The 21,445-nt window shown below is 41.1% G+C and overlaps 1 protein-coding gene across 1 annotated transcript in view; it reads left to right on the forward strand.

Moving 5' to 3' along the window:
• Positions 1-21,445, forward strand: part of LOC104076150 (hemicentin-1-like) — a gene marked incomplete at both ends in the record, with an annotated part of 142,926 nt that overhangs the window by 360 nt on the left and 121,121 nt on the right. The window lies entirely within an intron of this gene.

Here is a 21,445-nt window from a genome sequence, read left to right on the forward strand (position 1 = left end):
TGGGTTTCCTGCGCTTCAGGGGACTGGGGCACGAGTATTTCTGTCACTTCTTAGCCGTGCTTGCCACACGGGTCTCTCCAGCACGGTAACTTGCCTGTAGCGAGTCAGGGTTTCTGAACTCCCTCCCTGTCTCCGTGCAGACAAATACCTTCTAAAAGCCTTCAGGATAAACTGAAGTGGGCTGTAAGCGCACTGTATGCACCAAAGAGTAGTTTAGGGGATCAAATACTCCTCTTAATAACTCTAATAGGAGCTGAAGTGGCTTCAGTAACCCTCTCTCCTGGTAGAGAACACGTATACTAGTAACGAAGCTGCTAAGTTTTTTTTTCAATGCCCTTCTATAGGAATATGCTTATGAACATACATAACACAGTTGCACTTTTCCTCCAGTCTTGTTATCCCGTTTACATTCAGAAACTTGCACTGAAATGATCCAGAAGCTTTACACGGTGTGTTTTCTGGTTTGGGTTCTTATTTCTTCCCCTCATTCTACCTTTTTTTCTTTCTGCTGTACATCGTGCGTTCCTCTCATTCAGCATCTGTTTTCTATTCCCTTCCTATCCCTTTTCTCTGGCTTTCTTCCTCTTTCCTTGTCAGATATCTTCTGGTGGCTTGAGGAAATAGGAACAGGATGCCCCAGGCTGGTGCTGTGTGCTGTACTATGCAGTAAAACCTTCTTTTTAAAAGAAAAAAAAATACTGAAGAGTGGGAAAAAGCCCTTGAAAATTACCTTTCTGGTTCAAGTTTCCATGGAATGTCTCAGAATGTGATAATCCAGAAGTCAATTCTTAAGAGTTCAATTTTTGCAAGGGATGTCATCAAATGAAAACAGACTCCCCTTCTATTTCCCCCCAGTCATAGATACTTCTGCCTACAAGATACGTGTTTGCTGTTGTTATAAATACCTTAAACCGAATGCTTGGAAAATTAGAGAAAAACTTGTCTTTGCAAATTTTGCTGGTTTATTATCTATAAGCTTGTATAGGTTCTCTGTTTTTTTTCGTATAAAGAGTCCATCATTGTGGTATCAGAGTGTCCTATCCACAAAAGGGTCTGTTTGTGTACCTTATGTTTCCACCTTTGGTGTCACTTTTTTTTTTCCCCCTCTTTAACTTTTTGTTAATTTATGGAACACACATATATGGGACTTAAAAAGCATCTGGCCACAGAAGTAAGCAAGAAGGGAAAGATTTTGGCCAAGTGTAGAGCCTAGAACTCTTCTATATCCTTTTGGAAAATCAAGCTGGTAGTTCTCCTTGGAGCTCTTTCTCCTTGGATGGGGCAGAAAATCAACATGATGGGTTGGCAGTGTTTTGTTTTTATTTTCTCTCCATCATCACACTTTATACATCTTCCCTTTCTGCTCACCAAAGTGATTCACTATAGGAATGGATAGTTCTCTTTTTCAGAGGGCTTGGGTATCTACACCAACCACGAGAGCAAGACGATGATCTTGAATGGTGCGCTCTTAGTTTGCAGGTTTGTGTGGATGGTCCTTTGTTCTTGTGCATCCTCAGTAGAAAGAAGTTCCAGCTTTTATATAACTGGTAGTTCCAAAGCTTAGCTTTCATCACAGGCCATTTCAAACCCTTTGTTTCAATAGCTACTTTTTTTTCTTTCTCATCCCATATGTTTTCTTTTCCTCATGCGGTTTTTCTTCTGCGCATTTTCTCCTTTTCACTCCTTTTCTCCCATCCCCCTGACCCTCTTGCTTCCACTGGCTCTCCAGGGTCTTTGTTTCTGTTGCAGACCAATTCTTTTAATCATGCTTTGCTGTACCACCACCTTCTTGCTCTGTACATACCTCACTAGCAACAAATCCACTGCTTGATTCACATTTTTTTCCCTCTGACTTCTTGCTTCCTTGCCTCTTCCCCCATTCCCTCTCTTTCCACAGGAGATCCCTTTCCTTGGCAAATGCTCGATTTCATTCAGTAGAGTAACTGAAACTTAAACCTGCAGAGAGCTGACCTGTACAACAAAGAACTGCTGGCAAACATATATTGGTGTATCCTGTTACATGTCTCTATATGGAAGTCCAACTTCCCTGCACAGCCAGAGGGGGCCTTACTTTTTAGCATGATGGATAACTTGTGAGGTCATAAAGCTGTTTGAAAGTGGAGAATGTATAATTTTAAACTTAATTTTGTCTTAATTTCTGAAAACTATTTCTCTACGTCTTTCGTAGAGTTAGAAGGACACACCTCTGTCCAGTGTCTTGAATTTTATGGATGTAGCAGTTGAGACTGCTGGTAATCTGATATCTTACATCTGATGATGACTAAGCCTAAGCACTTGAAAAGAAAATGCAAGAAATATTGTTGTGACCAGTTCTTCAACATCTTTTTTGAATCTATAGAAACGTAACTTTTCTCAAAAATCTAATAAAAAATATTTCTTGGCTTGTATTTCACAGTGTCACATTTACCTAGTGGTGTTCTTTCGGAAGACTGCTCAATTAAATTGATGAGCATGAGATTATTATTTTTTTCTTTTTTTCCCCCCAAGTTGTCCGGTTATTTGCTCAACTGATAATTTTTCTTCAAAACAGAGCTTTATATGTGGCTGCCCCACAGACAAATTTTGTTGATGTTTTTGTGAGGTGCTGTGGTCCATGAGGCAAACAGGACTCTCCAAGGAGTGCAACATATAGTTGGACCTCAACTCCAAGGAGCTTCTCTTTGTATAAAGCTGTCCTGATCCAGATACACTCTTTATTGATAGGTAATTACAATGTAAAGTTGGTGTGGATTTGGCTTTTAACTTCATTGTTTTCCTAATTTATGTTGCACAGTGTATGCTGAACAGTGCCCCAGTCATTCACTTTGCAGTACTGCTTAATTAGTACTGATTAGTGAAACAGCTCAAGTGCTTTCTAAGCACCATAAAGAGTTGTTGTCAAGGAGAGTGTATTCACCAAAACCATACAAGAATCTGTCTTGGAAGAGTCCTTGACATCACACAAGGTACATCTGAATTGTAAATAATTTGAGTTATTTAAAAATCCTCCTATATTCTACTGGACTACATTCTTACCAAAATGCTGCGTCTAATGCTGCGTTATGATATGCCAACAAATTGTGATCTTTGTGGGTAGATTTAAATGTACTGTTATGACTACTGAAACGGTATTTTGCTCAGACTATGGCATTTTGGTGAAAGAGTAATAATTAACAAGTGTATTTTTTAGTATCAAACCTGAGGTTTTGGCATAGCCCAGACTTATGACCTATAGAAAAAATTTGTATTGGGTTTCACGTTCTGATACCGCTGTACCATCTGGTGGTATGCTGAGATCTCCATTTTGAAAAAGCCTTTTGTTTTGGATTCCGCTTCATGTGTAAGCATGTGCAACGCTTTAACAGATTACAGGAATTTTTCTATTGTGGTTTTTCAATGCCTAAACATGATCACAGAAGTTTTATAGATAGTGAAAAGGGCTGTTGACAAAGAGGTCTTTTGCCAGACTTGTGTTCAATGGAAAAACTGGAAAAAAAACAGAAAAAAAAAAAAATCTCCCAAATTAAGAAGAGTTGGCAGAGGAAAATTCTGAATTGGAGCTAAACCTTAAGATCAGCAAATGCTTTTGTAGTTGCGTGTTGTGGGTCCTGATCTCCTACTAACTAACTCCCATTGTATCCTGTGGAAATGGGATTGGACTCGGAATGTCTTTATTTAACATCTGTGGCCAGCTTTTCTATTTTTTCTTTATGCCATTAAGGAATTTTGGAATGGAAAATAAGCCTAAGAGGACAAATTCATCCCTAGTATTTTTCTGTAAAGCTAATGGAATTATACCAATAATAACTCTGACTCCGCGTGATTTAATCAAGCATTCCTTTAGTGTGAATGACCATTTTATAGACCAAACTCCAGTAACTTATATTAATTACAAGAAAAATGAAGGGAATATATAACCTCTGGACTTCCTAGTGCACAGGATGATGTTTGCCTGTTAATACTCTGCATGTCTACAAATCTCTGATATGAGCATCTCCTAACCCTTTCTCTTGCAAATCAGATAGGCAACATATTGCCTATGTGAGAAAAGGGAAAATGTTAATACTGCTTTGTTCAGATGGGGAAAATAGTATTGAACTTCAGTCATCCACCTAGGGCCACATAGTAAATGTGCAAGAGAACTAGAAATACAATTTTTTTTTTTTTTTCTCCTTGATCCCACTCCTTTTTTTGAGAGTAAAGCTCTGATTTTATCATGGAGTAAAGGCACATAATCATGTTTAACTTTGTAACTTGGGGTCTCCTTTATTTAACAGACTTTGAAATATCATGGAGTAAAGGCACGTAATCATGTTTAACTTTGTAACCTGGGGTCTCCTTTATTTAACAGACTTTGAATGCTATATCCATAACAACGGTTAGGCTGCTGAGCCACATACTAGCTTGGACTAAGTTCAGAAGGTCGTATGAAAGGTCTGAGAACTTTGGGTTTTGCAGGTTTGATAGTTTGTTTTAGAGGTTGTAATGAAGAAGGAATAATGTTTTTTCCAGAGGAGGAACATAAGAAATTAAAATTAGGCTATTAATGGCGTTAAAATTTTTCATACTTCCTGACATAAAAAGTATTGCGGTTATAATAAAGGGAGATGGAAAGCTGTGTGCAGAAATGGAGAAGCATAAGCTTTCCTTTACGTGTTAACTTCTGCCTTGAAAAAGACAGTTGTTAGTGGTGAAGAATAGATTGTCCTCTCAGTGTAGCAATGAAACTTCCACCCCTGCTCAGCTGAAATTCTTCCTGGTTTTAGTTCAACTGCTGTGGCTGCGTGGCTGGCCTTCCCAATATGAGCCACCACTTTGTTGTTTCTGTATCTACAGCTGAAAAGTATCTCTGCCTCTTCACTGCCCAGCAGATTTCTTACGTCGGGCTCTCCTGATAGCTTTCCTCCAACGTGTTGCCCTGCACTTACCCTTTTGCATTCTTCTGTCACTTGAGGTCTTTGGCCTCAGACTTTACTCTCAGATTTATGGGTGTCTATTAAAATTTTCAGGTAAAGGCTGAATGTATATAAATCAGTGGTCCAAAACCTTTTCCCAGAAGTTGAATGGTCCTTCTGGTATAGCCTGAAGGTCACTGTCTTCTGGTTCCCTTGGGTGGAAGAAGAAATGCTTCAAGACTTGGTATTAGTTTTACTAAGGAACAGGAACGTGGCTGTGGAGAAACTGTATGGTGGTAGTTTTCAAAGCAGGGAGGGCAAGTTTAAGGGAAATTTGGTGTTTTGTACTGGTATCCAAGTTTGCCAGCACCACAGAAGTGGTGTTTGTACAAGGGATGGGGGCAGCACGAGAGAAGTCTGGGAGCTCCTGCGGTGTGCCGTTCCCTTGCAGTTCTCGTTCTGGGGGTCGTGTAGACCTGTTGGTGTCATTGTCTTTGTGGGTAAGTAATGACACTTATTTGAGACTGGTCTGTTATAAGCCATGATGTGGTGTCGTAGAAACTTCCTTAGTACTTCGGCGGGTGACGTTCAGCACTGTGTGGGTGTAATGCAGTGATTTTTAATTGAGTTTTGAGTGGAACTAGGGGGATTAGAGAAGAGGTGGGGTGAGGGATATTGCCTGTGTTTTACAGTATATTTGTTGCTTAAGAAAGAGAAAGATTCAGGGGTTGTTGCTGTGTGGATGCATCTTGGAAGGACCTCACGTCGATCCGTTGTATTCTGGAAACCACACAGTGAGATGGAAATGGGAAACTGCCCATCGAAAACTGAGGGCTTGGTGGATTCTGGGAAGGTCTGCTTGTCTTTGGGCAGTAGCTCTTCCTGTCCACATTCAGTGGGTCTCCTCTCTAGTAGGTAGAACTGTTTGAAAGCTGTGTAATATTTGAACTAGACAAATTACTAGGTTGGCAAGGAGGAATACACTGCTTGCCAGTGAAGTTCCTGTGGGCAAATGTTTTGCAAACACTGCTACTTAGCAAAATCCCGTAGTTTTTATAGGAAGGAAAGAGAAGAGTTGCCCCAACTCTGTTTGGTAAGAGTATGGTCAGAGGCAAAGAAAATTATTCTCTCCACGTAATTCAAATAGTCATCTTATTTTGAGAGTTGAGTGGGTTTCATGTTATTCCCAAAATCCAAAGTAGGGAAGAAAAAAAGTGCTAATTTAACAAGTCCGATCTCCCTGTTCTGGTGCGGTAGCTCTACTGATGCATCACAGAATACCAGGTTAAAGTTGTCACGGCTGATCTTTCAGAGTAGTGTTCTTTGGTGGCCCCAGAAATTTCTGAAAATCCTTTTGAAAAACTGAAGGTTGTGTAAGGCTTTTTTCGGGTTTGGTTTTTTTGGGGCTTCTTTGAATATATAGTGACAGCTGTAATGAGTGCATGTCCAGGTTTTGAGTTTTTCTTTCACGTTTTAGGAGATGCAATGTAAATTTACAACTGTTCAGTGCTGTCTTGGTATGTCTGAAGACAAATGATAACCAGAACTGGGCATAATAACTGTTAAATCTGCCCTTTTGTGCTATAACTGTTGAAGTGTTACTATTACTTATTATTTCACCGTTGACAATTTCAGCAGTAAATACTCAGTTTCCTTAGGGCTCAAATACTGCCTCTTTATTGTCATTACTAAGTTTTATTGTTACTGTCATCAGTTGAATGACAATCACCAATTCTATATTGTAGCGAACAACTCCGAGTTGATAAAGTCTAAAGCACCTACAGATATTTTCCATCTCTGTTGAGGCTTCTGTAATAACTGTACTGACCGTAGGTGCAATGAGCTTTGAAACCTTATTGTTGTTCTTAATGGAAACATTGTGATATCTATAAAATCAGTTCTATGTGATGACATGGCTGTTTTCTTGATCCTCTGGAAGGATTTATCTAGGATCCTTCAAAAAGTAGCTTTTTATGTAGATTACAGAAGACAGTATTGCCAGTGCCAGAAGCTCCAAAATCTTTGAGACAGGGCAGAAGTGTAACATTATCCAAAAGCCTGTTAGAACATCACTTACAACTTACTTTTCTACTGTCTTAACTCTGCCTGTCCAGCCCTGAGGGTATGCACAATGGTAAATTTTCCCACTGATTCTTGAATCTTTTTTGCAAGGAAAAAGATTTTGTCCCTCGAAGATACAATGGAGAGTCTTTTCCTTAGGAAAAAAGTGATAATACCTCAAATATGGCATTCTTTTCTGCTTTGCATTATGAATTATTTTTCTTGTTACGTTTGGAAGTGTTGCCTACTGAACTTACACAGAAGCTACTTTTTCTATTTTGTTTTGCTATCCCCAGCTCCAAGTGGTGATAATTACGTGAAAAGCTCTGTAGCTCATTAGTAATGCATCCCAGTGTTGTTCTGTCCCAATAATTATTACTGATGTCGTTTAGCAAATGAGGCTTGCTGTTTAGTGGTGTACGCCTGTTCTCTATAGCTTCTGGAGTTTACATAGAGCACACTTCACATGTTGTGTCCCAAACAGTAGTCACTCTTACAGTGCCATTGCAAACTCAACCATTAGGTGTGCAATATAGCAAATAATTGTACAGTGTTTTAAATTTGCTCCAAATACAGTGGGTTTTAATGTGAGAGCTTTCTATCAGTTGCCTTAGAATCTTTACATTACTTTACTTTACTTTACATTCCATGCACCTGAAAAACACACTCTTCCCAGTATAGCAGGTTTTCCTTCATATCACTTACTACTATTGTATTTTCTGAAGACCAGTAGGTAGCAAAATGTGGACTTTGCTGGAGGATCACACGCCTTGCTGAGAAGGGAGGGGTGGCGTGTAGGTTCTGCAACTTCCACTCCAGATACGATTGTGTCTTTAGATCATTTGCCTTGAACGGAACCTGTTGAGAAGCCACTTGTCACTGTTCTCGGGGACATCAGTGTGGAAGTGCAGGCATACGTCACAAAACACATTTAAAGAGCAGCACAAATCCACACACTGACAGTATGAAGCTCTGGTTGGTCTTTCAACTGCTGCTCTTCAGCAAAAAAAGATTTGTCCCTGCCTTACCATTAGAGGTTGCTGCCCTGTTATTTCTGTTACTTTAACTATTTGCTGATTGATCTCAAAGTAAATATAACACAATATTGAACCAGATTAGAAAGTGATCAAGCTGGTGCCAGTTAAACTGAAAAAATAGTGAACCCTTGCCCGAGATAAAAAGTGGCTGCACAGCATATTTCACCATGTCCTGAATTACCCAAGCAGTGAATATGGTTTAATCCCTCTGAAATGCTGTGTGGAAGGAGGATCTGTTGAAGTTGAATTCCCCGCCTGCCTGGGCAGCTGAGGACTGTGCTTCCTCCTCCTTGTGAAGCAGGGAATGATAGTTACTCTCATCTAAGGTAGCAATGTCTGATAACTGGGAGCAGTGGGGAGAAGGTAGATACCAACAGCGTAAGAGCTGAAATTGTCTTCTTCTGACTTCCTCTGTGCTCCTTCCCCCCACTTTGAATTTATTTCTCAAAAATTGCAGTAGCTTGTGTTTCCATACAGAGTCATGTATAGAAGCCACGTTAATCCTATTCATGGCAATAATTGTTTAACAGTAGGCCACATTGGCTACGAGTCTTCATGGGAACTCTATGGCATGGAAAGAAAAGAGAAATTTCTGGTGACGTATGCATCTACTGAATTGGTTGAAATGCCCACAAATCAAATTTCTAATGATTTATAAAAAGCAGATATTTCATGCAGATCTTCAAGTGCTTTTAAGCTATGACTAAACTGTCCCTCCCTGAGATTGATATATTCTGTCTCTTTCTCATCTGGAGAAAACAGTTATTTTCTTAGAATGCACAGTAATGAAATGAATAAGGAGGCATAAATATTATATACATCTTTATCTCACTTTAACTGAGGCACTAATGTTCATTGTAAGATGAATTGTCAGTGACATACTCAGAAGGAGGCTGACAAGGAGGCTAACCAGAGAATATTTGCCTCTTGAAACGCCACCTTGCTCCTTTAAAGCAGCAATGCTAGAAGATAACTGTGAAAAACAATGCCTTCTGTGGTGGGGAATTAATAGCGAATGCCTTTACTGAAGAGACGAGCCTCAGAGGAGAATGAAGGAAAAAAACCCCAAGAACGGAAGGCTGCTGAAAGTGAGACTCTGTGATCCTTAATCCTTGCTCCATGTGCCGCACTACCATCCAGCAGTACCGGCTTGGTTTGGATCAGGTACAGGGACGCGTTCGTGTGCCTTTTGAAAGCTCTGTATCGCGTGATACAGCGCTGGGCCGCGTCTTAACTGCAGGAGGGTAAACAATACTTGTTCCTCTGTAGAGGGCATGGAGTGATGGGACTCCATTTGCTGGTACAAATTGTGCTTCAACTTTTCTTAACCAACAGTGAGCAAAATGAGTTTATATTGGGTCGGTGCTTTGTTATGTGCCTGTGACGTTCTTCATCCTGCTGTACCAACTTGTTAGGAACCTCAGAGCTATTTCTGTTATGCTGCATGGACTTGAGGTCTATGTCTCTGCAGTCTTTCTGACTTGTGCTTTACGCTTTTTGTTGTGTGTATTGGAGGCTGCTTGGAATTTACACTAGAGTGGATTCAATGCAGTCAGTTGAGGGTCTGGATAAGCTGGATTAAGGAGCATGGAAAAGGAGCAGATATTTAATTTAATTAATGGAGTTTGAATGTGGCCTAAAGAATGACAGGAGGAACCCTTTAGATGGAGAAAGCCCTCAGATGCCAGTTGGTATATATTTTCCAATCAATGATTTGATTTTTGGCATATGCTGTGGGCTTTGGTTTTGAAGGAGACGCATACATCAGAGAAAATATTGGGAACATATGTTTTTCAGTTTGCAAATGGCAAAACAATTTCTCTGTTGAAAGAGACTGATGGTGTTACTTGATCAGCTCACCATGCCTTGATAATCAACAGTTTTGTTAGAAGAAATAGGATGGATTTAATGAAATGTGCTCTGGGCTGGCTGTTTCATATGCTTTCTTTACTACTGCCAGGGAGAATGTGTTTTACCCCTCAATTACGTTGTTGAATATAATTCATTTTTTATAACTATTGCCAGTGTTCAGGACTTCCTGTCTTAGGTGTGTTGCTTTCAGATCTGATCTATGAGGTCCTTCAGTTATGCCTGTTGTGAATTCATGCTGTGCAGTTGTTGTTGGGTGAACTCTGCGTCCAAGACTTGCATTTTGTATAGGGGTAGTTTGCAATGTTGTATTTTTAAGTGGGATCAGAGTGATTTAGGTCATGCATATCCCTTGTGGTCTATGGTTAAACTTCTCTTGTTGCCTTTTGGAGAACATGTGCAACCTATTCTTTGGGAACCGTAGATGTGAGCTGAGCTTTTCCCTGTTTTTGCCAGAGGAGAAGCACAATGACTTCGTGTTCCTGAAGGACTTGAGTGGGATCATGTTATGTCAAGATACATGAAGCCCTGACACTGAGGACTGGATTCATCCCATTTCACTTTAGGGGCTTAACAGAACAACCTCAGCTGAGAGACTAGCTACCCAGAGGCTCTTTCTGTAATTCACAAAAAGAAACTGGCACCTTTACGGAGCAATCCATTGCTTGTGAAATTTTAAATACTCTTTGGAGGTCTCAATTCCTTTCACTGGCTGTAGAGGGAGCGAAGGTTAGTTCAGTTGAAGCCTTGAATTCAGGAGGTATGAAGTCAAGTGAGAGGCTCTCTGCTTTCTGACTTTTTCCCGCTCTGGGGCTGACTGTCCAAATAACAGTCCCTGAGATTTATTTTTGTACTGTTTGTCATCCTACCATATGGATACTGAGTGCTCAGATGAGCCTAGCTCACATGGGGGAATAGGTTATGATGTCCTCCCTGATTCTGATCTGACCCCAGACCTTCAGCCCTGCTGAAGAACCTCCCCTGGTAGGGCGTTTTGGGCTAAAACTGAGTAACGCTCAGAGGCAGCCTGTGCAGGCAGCTCCACCATAAACTGAGGGACTTCTGCGGGTCCACTTTACGGAGGGTGTTGGTGGATGCCTAGTGATGTGGCTAATCAGAATGTCTTACACCTCGTTTGCCCTTGCCACGGGTTGTCAGCAGGATCTGAACCTTGGGTGTTCAGCAGAGACCCTTCGTGTGTAAGCTGAAGCAGTAATACTGGCAGCTACGAGGCTGATAATCTCTGTGGGGATAAGCCACAAGTGGGGGCTGTGATGCACGTTGTTAATGCGTATTGCAAACGTAAACAGGCTGCGTCTATTTATGAAGATATGTTAACTTATTGTTCTGTATCCCATGTACTCTTCCATCTTGATTTTCTTTGGCATCTTTGGTACTCCTCTTCACAGAGACACTGTGTGCAGTTTTCCAGCTCTGCTCAAGTTGTAGCCCTTTTCCTAACATATACTTAGCCACAGATTTCAGTCTGCAAAACATTACTGGTAAAATATATGCATATTTGAAAATTACATGTTCCCAGACACCAACCCAACAAGCTGCATACATCACATGCAACGAAAGATAATTGAAAGTGTTGAATTTATTTTCAGTAGTGTATCCCTATTAGCAGTCTCATCTGTTTGCTCTGGAATAGTGGCTTCCTTACCATATGCTCTTGGTAATACAACAGTTAGTGTGTGATATTAGGTACAATGAATCAAGCACGTAAGTGTTCAGAGCCTGTGTATAACATAATGGGACTCCCAAAATAAACTTGGATGTGCGAGCGTTGTGCAGCAGAGCGAGTTTAAACTGTTCTTTCGAGGTGCCTGCATGAGCCAGCTCTTGAGGAGGACAGCTGGCCCCCTCACGGTGCAGAGCCTGTTGCAGAATTGCGGTTGAGAGGGAGTGAGCTTTATCTCTATATTTCAGTGCTTCAGTGTTTTCACGGGAGCCGTAATGCTTCCTTCTTCTGCTGTTTTTTTCCCTTAGCTTTAAAAGACAATTTCATGTAGCCTGATATGTAGTAGAGCCAAATTCCCAATATCAGCTTTATAACTATAGGATGAATTACAGCCAGTCGAGCTTGTCTGCAATGGGATGTAACCAAAAACAGAGTGGGACCCCAGGTTTTCAGACTGGAAAAACCCTGCTGAAGTGGAGTGAGTGGGGGTGGGTTTGCATAATTAAATGAAAATGAAGGAATGTCTTGTGTTGCTGTAGTCCCGGCTAAATGTCTGGTCTGTTTGCTCAGGATAGCAGCTCTAATCTACGACTATAGGTTACTGCTGGATTCCTGCCATCTTGTTTAAATTAGATTCATAGCCTGGGGGGTGGGGGGTGTAAGCAGGAAGCCATTGTAACTTCCATGCTTCGGACACCAGTGTATTTTCATGAGCTGAAGTTAAATGTCTCTGGGGATGCTGAATATCACTGAAACATTTCCTGAGTTCTCTTAAGCTGTACAATGGTATGTCCGAGTCTGTTTTCCAAAGGACAGAGCTTTTTGTTTAGTTAGTGAGGTCTTAGTTAGTTCACTGAACTAGTATGCTTTTGCACTTACAATTTATTGAGGAACAGAAGAAGAGGAGGAAAGTTGTGCAGGAAAAATGAAGTCCTCTGCCTGCTAGGAATATTGTGGTTTCTTTTATGCCCCCATATTAATTTATATTTCTATTTACTAAAGTCCTCTAGAGACTGTGACTTTACAACTATTGTGTCAGAGCTAGTTTTTTAGGCTGTGAATAGGTGAAATGGTTAGGCAAGCACATGGTTTTAAGTAAAAGAGCAATAGCTGGAGCACCCAGGTGGAGAGACTATGATTGCTGCCAGTCTTTGGGCAAATCACTTTGCATTGTGGCACTTCTTTTCCATTTTATGTTACTTAGCTTGTACAGCACCGACACAATAGTAGTGTGGCTTTAAGTAGAGATCTTTAGCATCACTGTGCACACATTAACTACTGCCTTGTACCAGAGTTTGAGTACCAGAAGTACTGGTAGCCCCCAGCAAGTGGCACAGGCAAAGCCAAGCCCCAGCATAGCCCCTGGTAGATTGCTGAAGCAAGACATGGTGTGTGCTGGTTGGGATAACATTTTGACTGCTTTCAAACAGCATTTGGAGAACATAACTTGGTGCTTAGGCAGTGGTGCTTGTCCGGAAGCGTTGCCTCCCCGTTTAAAAACATATTACTTAAAAGCCTACATCTTGGTGTCTTAGGGCATTTCAGATGAGTGTTTTTGGTGTTTTGGGGTTTTTTTTTGTTTGTTTTGTTTTGGTCATGTCTTCCCCCTTTAAATTTTACATAAGCTGAATCAAAGCACAGGGAATTATGTGACTTACTCCTGAGTCACAGTCCTCTCTGTTAACCACAAACCCACAAATCACTTATTTGTCCTGAAATGTTTACTCCTTCTTTTCCTTTCTTTCCTATTCTGTCGGACTCCCACATCTTTTTATCTTCTTCGTCTCTGCCTTCAGCCCATCCCTTCCTCAAAGTTTCCATTGACCTCTTCCCTCGGAGGTTCAGCGTCCCTTCTCAGCGCGCCCCTCCGTTATCTCAAGATTTCTTGGCAGCCTGGAGTATCTTTTGCATATACAGACTGGATCCTGGTGATGAAATGTGTTGCCGCTAAAGGCAACATGTTCTTGCTCTGAAGGAAGTGCTGTGTTAGCCACAGATAGGTTTGTGCAGGAGATGATGCAGAAATCTTTCCCTTGCTGCTTTCACTGTGCCTGATGGCTGATGTTTGCTTTAGCATGAATGAGGGTGGTAGCGGGGACACGTATCATTCTCACTTCACATACTGGCCATGTGAGCGAGTACATTTCTAGAGTTTGTTCTGGATCTGAATTGGACCAATGGACCCTGATATTTTGTTCTCTGAAATTTTGGCTGAATCTGTGGACATATGTTTTCTTAAAGGTGTAGCTATATTGGATGAAAAATTACTGCTCTGCACTGCTATCTCCTTCCCTCTTCTTTGAGGCTATGGCCTTTTCTGATCCCCAGCCATGAGCGTTGCTTCGCAGTTCTAGGCTCATTCCAAAATAGTCCAGGTTAGCAGAGACTGCTGAAACTCCTTGAGCTCGCTAGCTTGGTTAGAAAGAGGGTGCATGAACTGCTTTGCTGCTCAGAGGAGGAGGTGATGACTTGTGTTAGGACGGTTCTGGAGAGCAGGGCTGGCAGTTTGTTGGGCTGGTATAGCTGCAGTGGGAAGGGAATGAGGGTCCCTAGCGCTACTGAACTGAATTGAACTGGAAAGATTGAGTTATGCAGGATCTGTGTGTGTGCAAATCCAGACAGTCTCTGTTAATGCTGGCAATGGGAGAAAAGAATGTGGCTGCTTTGTGTATCAAGCTTTGTTCTAAATATTACTGTGGTTGCTCATGCTTAGGGTGTGAAAAGTGGGAATAGTGTCATTACTGTAAAAACTCAGCCCTTTCCTCACACTTAAAAGTGTAATTGAATACCGTTCTGTTACTGAAAATGAACCATGGTATATGAAGATAAAAATAATGCGTGTTGGCTGAATTGGCATTTTAAAGAATTTGGCAGTTTTATCACTTCAGGCAAATCTTTTAAGCTCCTGGTGGTTCGGCATAACCACCCATACTGATATGTACCCATGTGTTTTCTTTTAGAGAGAAGGCGCAGAAATACTCCACAGCGTAGAGGTGTGTAGAGGTGTATGGAGATGGAGCTCTAGCTTAGCAAGTGGTATGAGAGGATGAATTTGTTTCTGTAAAGGGCTTAAGGGAAGCAACTTAAGAGATGCTGTTGCATGCCTACTTCCTGGGGATGAGTCTTGTTTTATAAAGAGTATGGTTTGAGATGAAACAAACGAACAAGAAAAGCCTTAAATAACTGAAGCATGTTCTGAATTAACTCTTTAATTTGCATAAAGCTTATTTAGAGTCAGATTTGGAGTGCATAAAACCTTTCAAACTTTAGAAATTTTGGCTGTGGATATTTATGCGATGACTCAAGCCCATGTCACCTTTTGTGTTGTAGCTACATAGCATTAAACAGTTTCTTAGTTACTTGCAATGAAATGTCCCATTGTGGAGATAGAAAAGCCATTTTTTCCACTTCGATACTCTGTCTCATTGAACAGGTTTTGATCTCAGTTAACATGGAGTAAATCCAGAATAATTCCATTACAGTCAGTGATGTTTGGATTTACACCAGTATAACTGAGGTCAGAGTCTGGCTTTGGTTGTCTGCTTTCTTAATTTGCTAAATATTACATATTTCCCAAATATCCTCTCACATCTCCTCTTCAGACCTTGCTGGCTCCTCCTACTTTCCCAAATTCCAAGAGTAACAATGTAGGTGAAATTCGCTTGATGAAAGATTGTTTAAGCAGGGTCTGGTTTTTATTAGCTCAGTTGTTTTTCATTTTTTCAGCACTGTTTGAAGTTTCATTGTACTCAGGATAGGATCTGAATTCATCATGCTTTTCATACTTGACTCAATTTTGTCAATTAGAAGTGTGGTGTTTTAAATTATAGGGTGTTCTCTGACGTTATCATTGAGTAAGAATTGTATGCCTCGGTGACATTTCAAAGCAGTTTTTAACTCCGAAGATCAGAAAAAGATTGTGCCTTAAGGCATTACTGTTAATCGGCAACATCACGTGTTTGAAAGCGCTTAGTAAATGTGAGATGTGACTTTGGAGAATGAGATAAATTAAATTTTTCCTGTTTTTGTTTATATTTCCTGACATGACGCTAGCTTTGTAGAAGTGTACTCTAAACTTTATTGCAGAGTATTTTAATTTACCATGTGAGAGAGACATCTGGAATTTCATCTAGGTTATTCTGTTAATTAAATTGGGTTTATTATGGAGGTTAGGTGTTTGGACAGTTTTATCTGTGTTTATATAGCTTAGCTGGTACACTGGGGTCTTGCTCCACATAACCATACCAGAAATGAATCCATAATATTTGTATTAACGTCTTTACAGTTGGACTTCTACTGTTACAGTATCTCTACCTTCATATGATGATAAATAACCCTGCCCAGAATATCCAGCTCTTACTCTAGGGATGAAAAAAGGACGGGAGAAGGGAAACACCACCTCTTTCACGGTGTGGAGACCTTGGGCACAAACTGTGTCTGTCGTTAACCAAAACACTTAAGAATGTTTTTGTATATATTCTGTTGATTTTGATATGATTTTCACAGGTGCTTAAGTGTTTTTCTGAGTGAGGCCCTAAAGATTTGCCTCTGGCAACAAAGAGAATCTTTGGCAGTACTGGTGATTTAAACCTGAACGATACAGTCTTAATCATTTACTGCAGAAACCTGAGCGAGACCTTCACAGAAACTGAATCGCTATTCATGTCTGTACCTGAATCTCTCCTAAATTCCATGCAGTGACAGTCTTCACCAAGACAATACCAGCGGGCAGTTTGTAAAAACAGGTGGTTCCTTGATCCTGCACAACAGACTGTTTAAAGAGAGTTAGTCATGCACTTACGGTCTCTGTTCCTTAGTGTTAGTGTTCAAGAAAGTTAGCCTGACTATTAATGTATGCAGGAATTTCATGTTGGTTTGTGAATGCTATTAAGAACTGCATATTTTTGTTGTGGTTTTGAGCCTTCTTTTGGATGCAAGAAATAAGGCATAAATGAGTAGCTCCGAGTAGCTGTAGCACAGCCATCAGTTCGTATACCTGTGCTTTCTTCTTAGAAAAGACTGTGCTCCTGGCTGGACAACTGCTCTGGTTTCTCAGGCAGTCGGTGGTGGAAGCCTCATGGCTGGGATGAGAAAGTTCTTGAGAAGATGTTCAAAAGCAGAAAGGAGTTGGCAGAGGCCACCTTCCAAAGAGCAGTCTCTTTGAGGAAGAGAAGCTATTCCATTATCATGTGCTGTCCTGAGGCCTGAGACTTGCATGGGGCAGTGAAGTCCCACTGGAGGGGTGACATTCAGAAGTATGTCGTCTTCAGATCTGAACTGCTTATGCTGTTTAAAAGTGTCTGCGGTTAAGACGTTCCTTTTCTAGGACTGCGCTTCCTTGCTTTACAGCTAGGTTGTGCCTGGACAGCATAACTAGCAAACCAAAGCTCTCATCTCTAGCAGGCCTTTTGTTGGAAAAGTATGTTTGGAAAAGTGTGTAAGTGGAGTGAAATGGGCAGTTGAAGATTCAGTGTTGAGTCACTGGATGGCTGGACTCCTAAGTCTTGCTGCCTATGAAGGACATGAGGCGTGAGATTGGCACTCGAGGGTGTGCCGGAGAGACCTTGCAGCAGGAGCACTAAGCAACCCACACCAGAACAAAGACAAAATCCAATCTATAAGGGCAAGACCAATCTATTTTAAGACTAGCTTCAGGTAGAAGAATGTATTCTGTCAGAGATGTATAACTAGTGCTTTTGTTCTTTAAAGAAGGATGAGTGACGTGTTGTGTGATAATTTGGGCCACTGAAGTTATTAATTCATACAGTCTATTGAAAACTATTCTTTTTCCTTTCTATTTTCAATGGTGTAAAGTTTTTGGATGGGTTTTATTTTCTAGCACTACTGGAATCTTATCAAGCCCTCATAATTTTAAAAATTGTTCCATATTATATGCTAAGCCACTTGACTTTGCCCTGAAGAGCTGAGGAGTGCTCATTGCCAACTCTGGTAAGACCGTAGTAGTGAACTACTCGAGGGTGGACATTGCCATAGTAACATCTAGAACAACTGCTGCTGTTTAGTAAATGAATGTCTTAAGCTTTAATGATATTAGAAGACTAGATGTGTTGTGTCAGTCTGACAAAAGAATATGAGAGATGAGAAGCCCATGGAAAGCGTGAAATAAACGCTGAAACCATGCCCCTACCCATTCAATTCTTTGCTAGCGCAAATGAGTGGGAAACTTTGATAATAGGGCAGCTGAAAATGCCATCAATTGAGAGCAAACTTCAGGTGATGTAGATCGGCCTGTGAGCCTCTTTATTTCTACTCAACAATGGTGAGTGACAAGTATCTCAAATTGCACTAAAAGCACACTTTTGATGTTCACTGGTGGCATCCTCAGTTAATGTACTTGGCTGCCAGCTGCAGCAATGAAGAAGTTAGCACCCACCTTTCACCTGTCTTGACTCTGGCAGGGGAGTGGTTATGGCTTAAAATATTCCAGCATGAATTGTCAGAGTGTATTTCAAAGCACCTGTGTGTTCAGAGAGTGCATGTTTTTCAGGGTCTGCATTGTGTCTGGAAGAAAAGATGCTTTTGATTGACCTACACAGAGAGTACAAGTCAGATTGTAGCACTGATTTTTGGGGCTTGATGGCTTCAAGGCTACAAATCCAAATTCTCCACAGAAGAAAGCTTTGTGCTCAGTGTTGTATAAACAGGCTGAACACTTTATTGAAAACAATAATCATGGTAAATGCATCCTTTTTAAAAATCTAATAATTTTTTAAGAGTAACTTTGGTAATTATTGAGTGATTGATTATTTTATTTGCATGTGAGAGTTCCATGTTTTTGCAGTAGTCAGCTGAGTACATTCCAGTCTTGTTGGACTAGGCCAGACAGAAGGTGAAATTGGGAAATACAGGGATCAAGGCAAATGAATTAGTCTAAGCTAACTTCTGTCTAAACATAAATAGTGGCATTATTTCGAACAAATTTTAAAATACGAGCAAACAGAAAACAAGGTTTCTACATAATGTATTCCTGTTTAACCGATTTAAGTTACCCTCATGTGAAATGAAAAAGACTATTTCTTTAGGGTAAAAAAGTTAATGTTCTCATCTTTTTTCCTCCTCCCTCCCTCTTCACATCTGCTTTTTGAATTAGTTTGGAGCGTGCTTGCATTTTTACACTAGTAAAACTCAGTGGAATTTTATAATCCACAGATAATATTTAATGTTTCCCTCTCTTCCACAGCTTCCTAAAAACTACTGAACGCTCAAACCTGCATCAAGGGCAGAAATATTCTCATAATTTTCCTTTTTCTTCTTCCAAAGCCATGAAACAGCTTTCCTATAGCCATTAACCTCCTGCTCTGCTCAGGCATCCCGCCGCACATTTGGATACGTAATGTCATGTTCCCTGCGGTCAGCGCCAGGGCAATGAGCCCCTGCAAAGGGGCGGTAGAAATCTGCACAGAACGTGATTCTGCTCCTGCCGACGCTGCTAACCGCAGCCAACCGCGCTGAACTGTGGCCTGTGGGTAAGTGTGGGTAAATCTAGATGGATTAGTAGCTACCCAGTTAAGCTCTCGTGGATCTTGCTGTAATGAGCTGCCTGGAGTTACTGCTTGTGTGGAAGAGTTGGCAAAAAGGCAGTGTATTTGTAAGTGAGCTGCCGGTGAAAAGGAAACGAATGCCACTTCTGGGACTTCAGGTGGCATCTGGGTACTACTGCAGGCCAAGTGGTAGGGCCAGGCCCTGTAACCCAGATGTATCTGTGTTGGTTTTGTGAGCTGTGCTTGGTGGCCTTAAAACTAGTTTCTTGTAGAACATTTCTGGTGGCTTAGTTCTGAGTTTATCCTGAGCCAAACCTGCAGGTCTGGCTGCCTCGTTGAGTTGGTAGCTGCTCACCCAGGGAGTGAAGACATTGCACCGTAGCGGTTAGCTTTACCTGCTCAGAGGGTGGGAGGGGGTAACAGGTAAAGCTGAGAGTCTGTTTAATTTTTTGCACTAGAGTCCAAACATTGATAGTCTATTCAGCTTTAATCCACACAATTTATGAAATCCTTGTGTTTGTATCTTTTTTGTGGAGATACCAGCAACATCCTTCAGCCTAGTAGGGCAGCATCATCTACTTGAAAAACTTCTCATGCCCAAGAGATGTTAGGCAGAGTCTGAAGGACGAGGAAGAGAGTGGCTGATGAACTTTTTAGTATCCTGGCTCCTGAGTGGAGCTAGCTCACACTGCCATGGCTCACTAGCTGCTGCTTCCAGTTCCCTGTGCGATTTGCTCTGCGTGCATGGCTGAACTGTTGGTGGTGAAACCCCAGAGCTGCTGTTTCACAGCTGGAGAGGCAAACTGAAATTGGTGCTTTCTGAACAAGTGCACCACTCTCTTCCAGCTTTGGATCTCTTCTAATTGATTTTTAAAATTATGTTTTTATAATAAGGTGCTTTGATGGCTGTCTGAGATCTCAATTTTATACACCAAATGACTGTCAGCAGAAATGATGCTCAGATGTGAATTAGGGGATTGTTTACGTACCATGGAGCTTACATAGGGTCAGTGAATTTGCAGATTCTGTAAACATGTCTGGCATGCAGCCAAATCCTTGGCAGCACAGTCAGAATCGGAGACTTCTGCGCAACAGGATTTATTTAACTAATATTCTCAGAGATTAATTGCGTGACTACTGTGGGGACAAGTTCTGGTTTTTGATTCTTCCCCCAGATTCAAAGGATGAAGTAAGTGCAATGTTACAGAGCGGGGAGAAGAACATTTTGTTACTTCCCTTGTGGTTGTTAAATGACTCCCAGCAGCTAAACGTACGGGGACTGCAGTGTGGCAGTTCGGAGAGTTGACTATGTGGCTGGTCCTCCTCCGTGCACCACTGCCACGGAGGCATTTGCATGCTGCTGTTCCAGGGAGAGAGCTGGGAAGAACCAGAAGCCACACCGCAAGGCATTTTCACTGGTTTGGAGCACAGAAAGGAAGGAGACAGATCAGACCGTTGTCACCGCCAAGCTATTCTGGCAGCCTTGGAGAAACTCCTCAGCCTGGCCGTGTGACTCCTTTCCTCTCTCCTTGGGGTTGTGGTGGCCATTCGAGTTTCTCAGGCGTGGTTCCCTATAGTTCTGCAATAACTTTATCCCTTACTGAATGATTTCTGCTGCTTAAAATGTTTTTGTTGGTGCCTTTTAGAGAATTACTCAACTACAAATGATACAGGCAAAACTTTTAAGGGGTGAGAGAGAGCTGCTTCCAGCTGACTCTCCAGTCACCAGAGTAAACAGTGCTCTAATGAAGGTTTTGAGAGTCTTACCTGGCCATGAAAAACTTGCTATATCTTTCTTTTTAAATTGACATTTAAATCCAAACCACTTTTCTTTTTCTTTTTTTTTTTTTTTTTTTTTTTTTTTACAAGTAGAACTAAAATGTTTCAGTATCCTCTTCTTCCCAGATTGGCTCTGTCAGATATGCAATTTTGCAGTCATGTTTTCTGCAGCTTTTCCCCATCACTTTCTCGTGCAATAGAATCCTACAATGGCCCATGTTGGAAGGGACCTCGAAAGATCATCTGGTCCAACCTATCAAACAGAGCCTCACCAGGACTAAGAAAAGCGTCTGTTAAGTAGAAATAGAAAATTAACTATTTACAAAGTCTTCACTGTTAATGTTAATAATAGATTTTTAAGAGGACCAAAAAGTTCACTTTAACCTCATACCCCAGTAACTGGCCTTCTTCTAGCATCTTTAAGTAGACCCTTTAACTTAACAAATTAATTGATGCTTCTTTATTCACAGTGGAATTTGAGGCAACATTGAACTATTGTTAGAGCCCTGGGGGTAATATTCACAACTGGGTGTTGTCAGAGTGAATAATCCTTGCATACAGACAATGTTATCTGCCGTAAAATTCCATGCTCTGTCAGCTGCATATGGATTAGTTCTG

Source organism: Fulmarus glacialis, unplaced genomic scaffold (genome assembly GCF_000690835.1).
Source record: "Fulmarus glacialis isolate BGI_N327 unplaced genomic scaffold, ASM69083v1 scaffold974, whole genome shotgun sequence".
NCBI lineage: Eukaryota > Metazoa > Chordata > Aves > Procellariiformes > Procellariidae > Fulmarus > Fulmarus glacialis.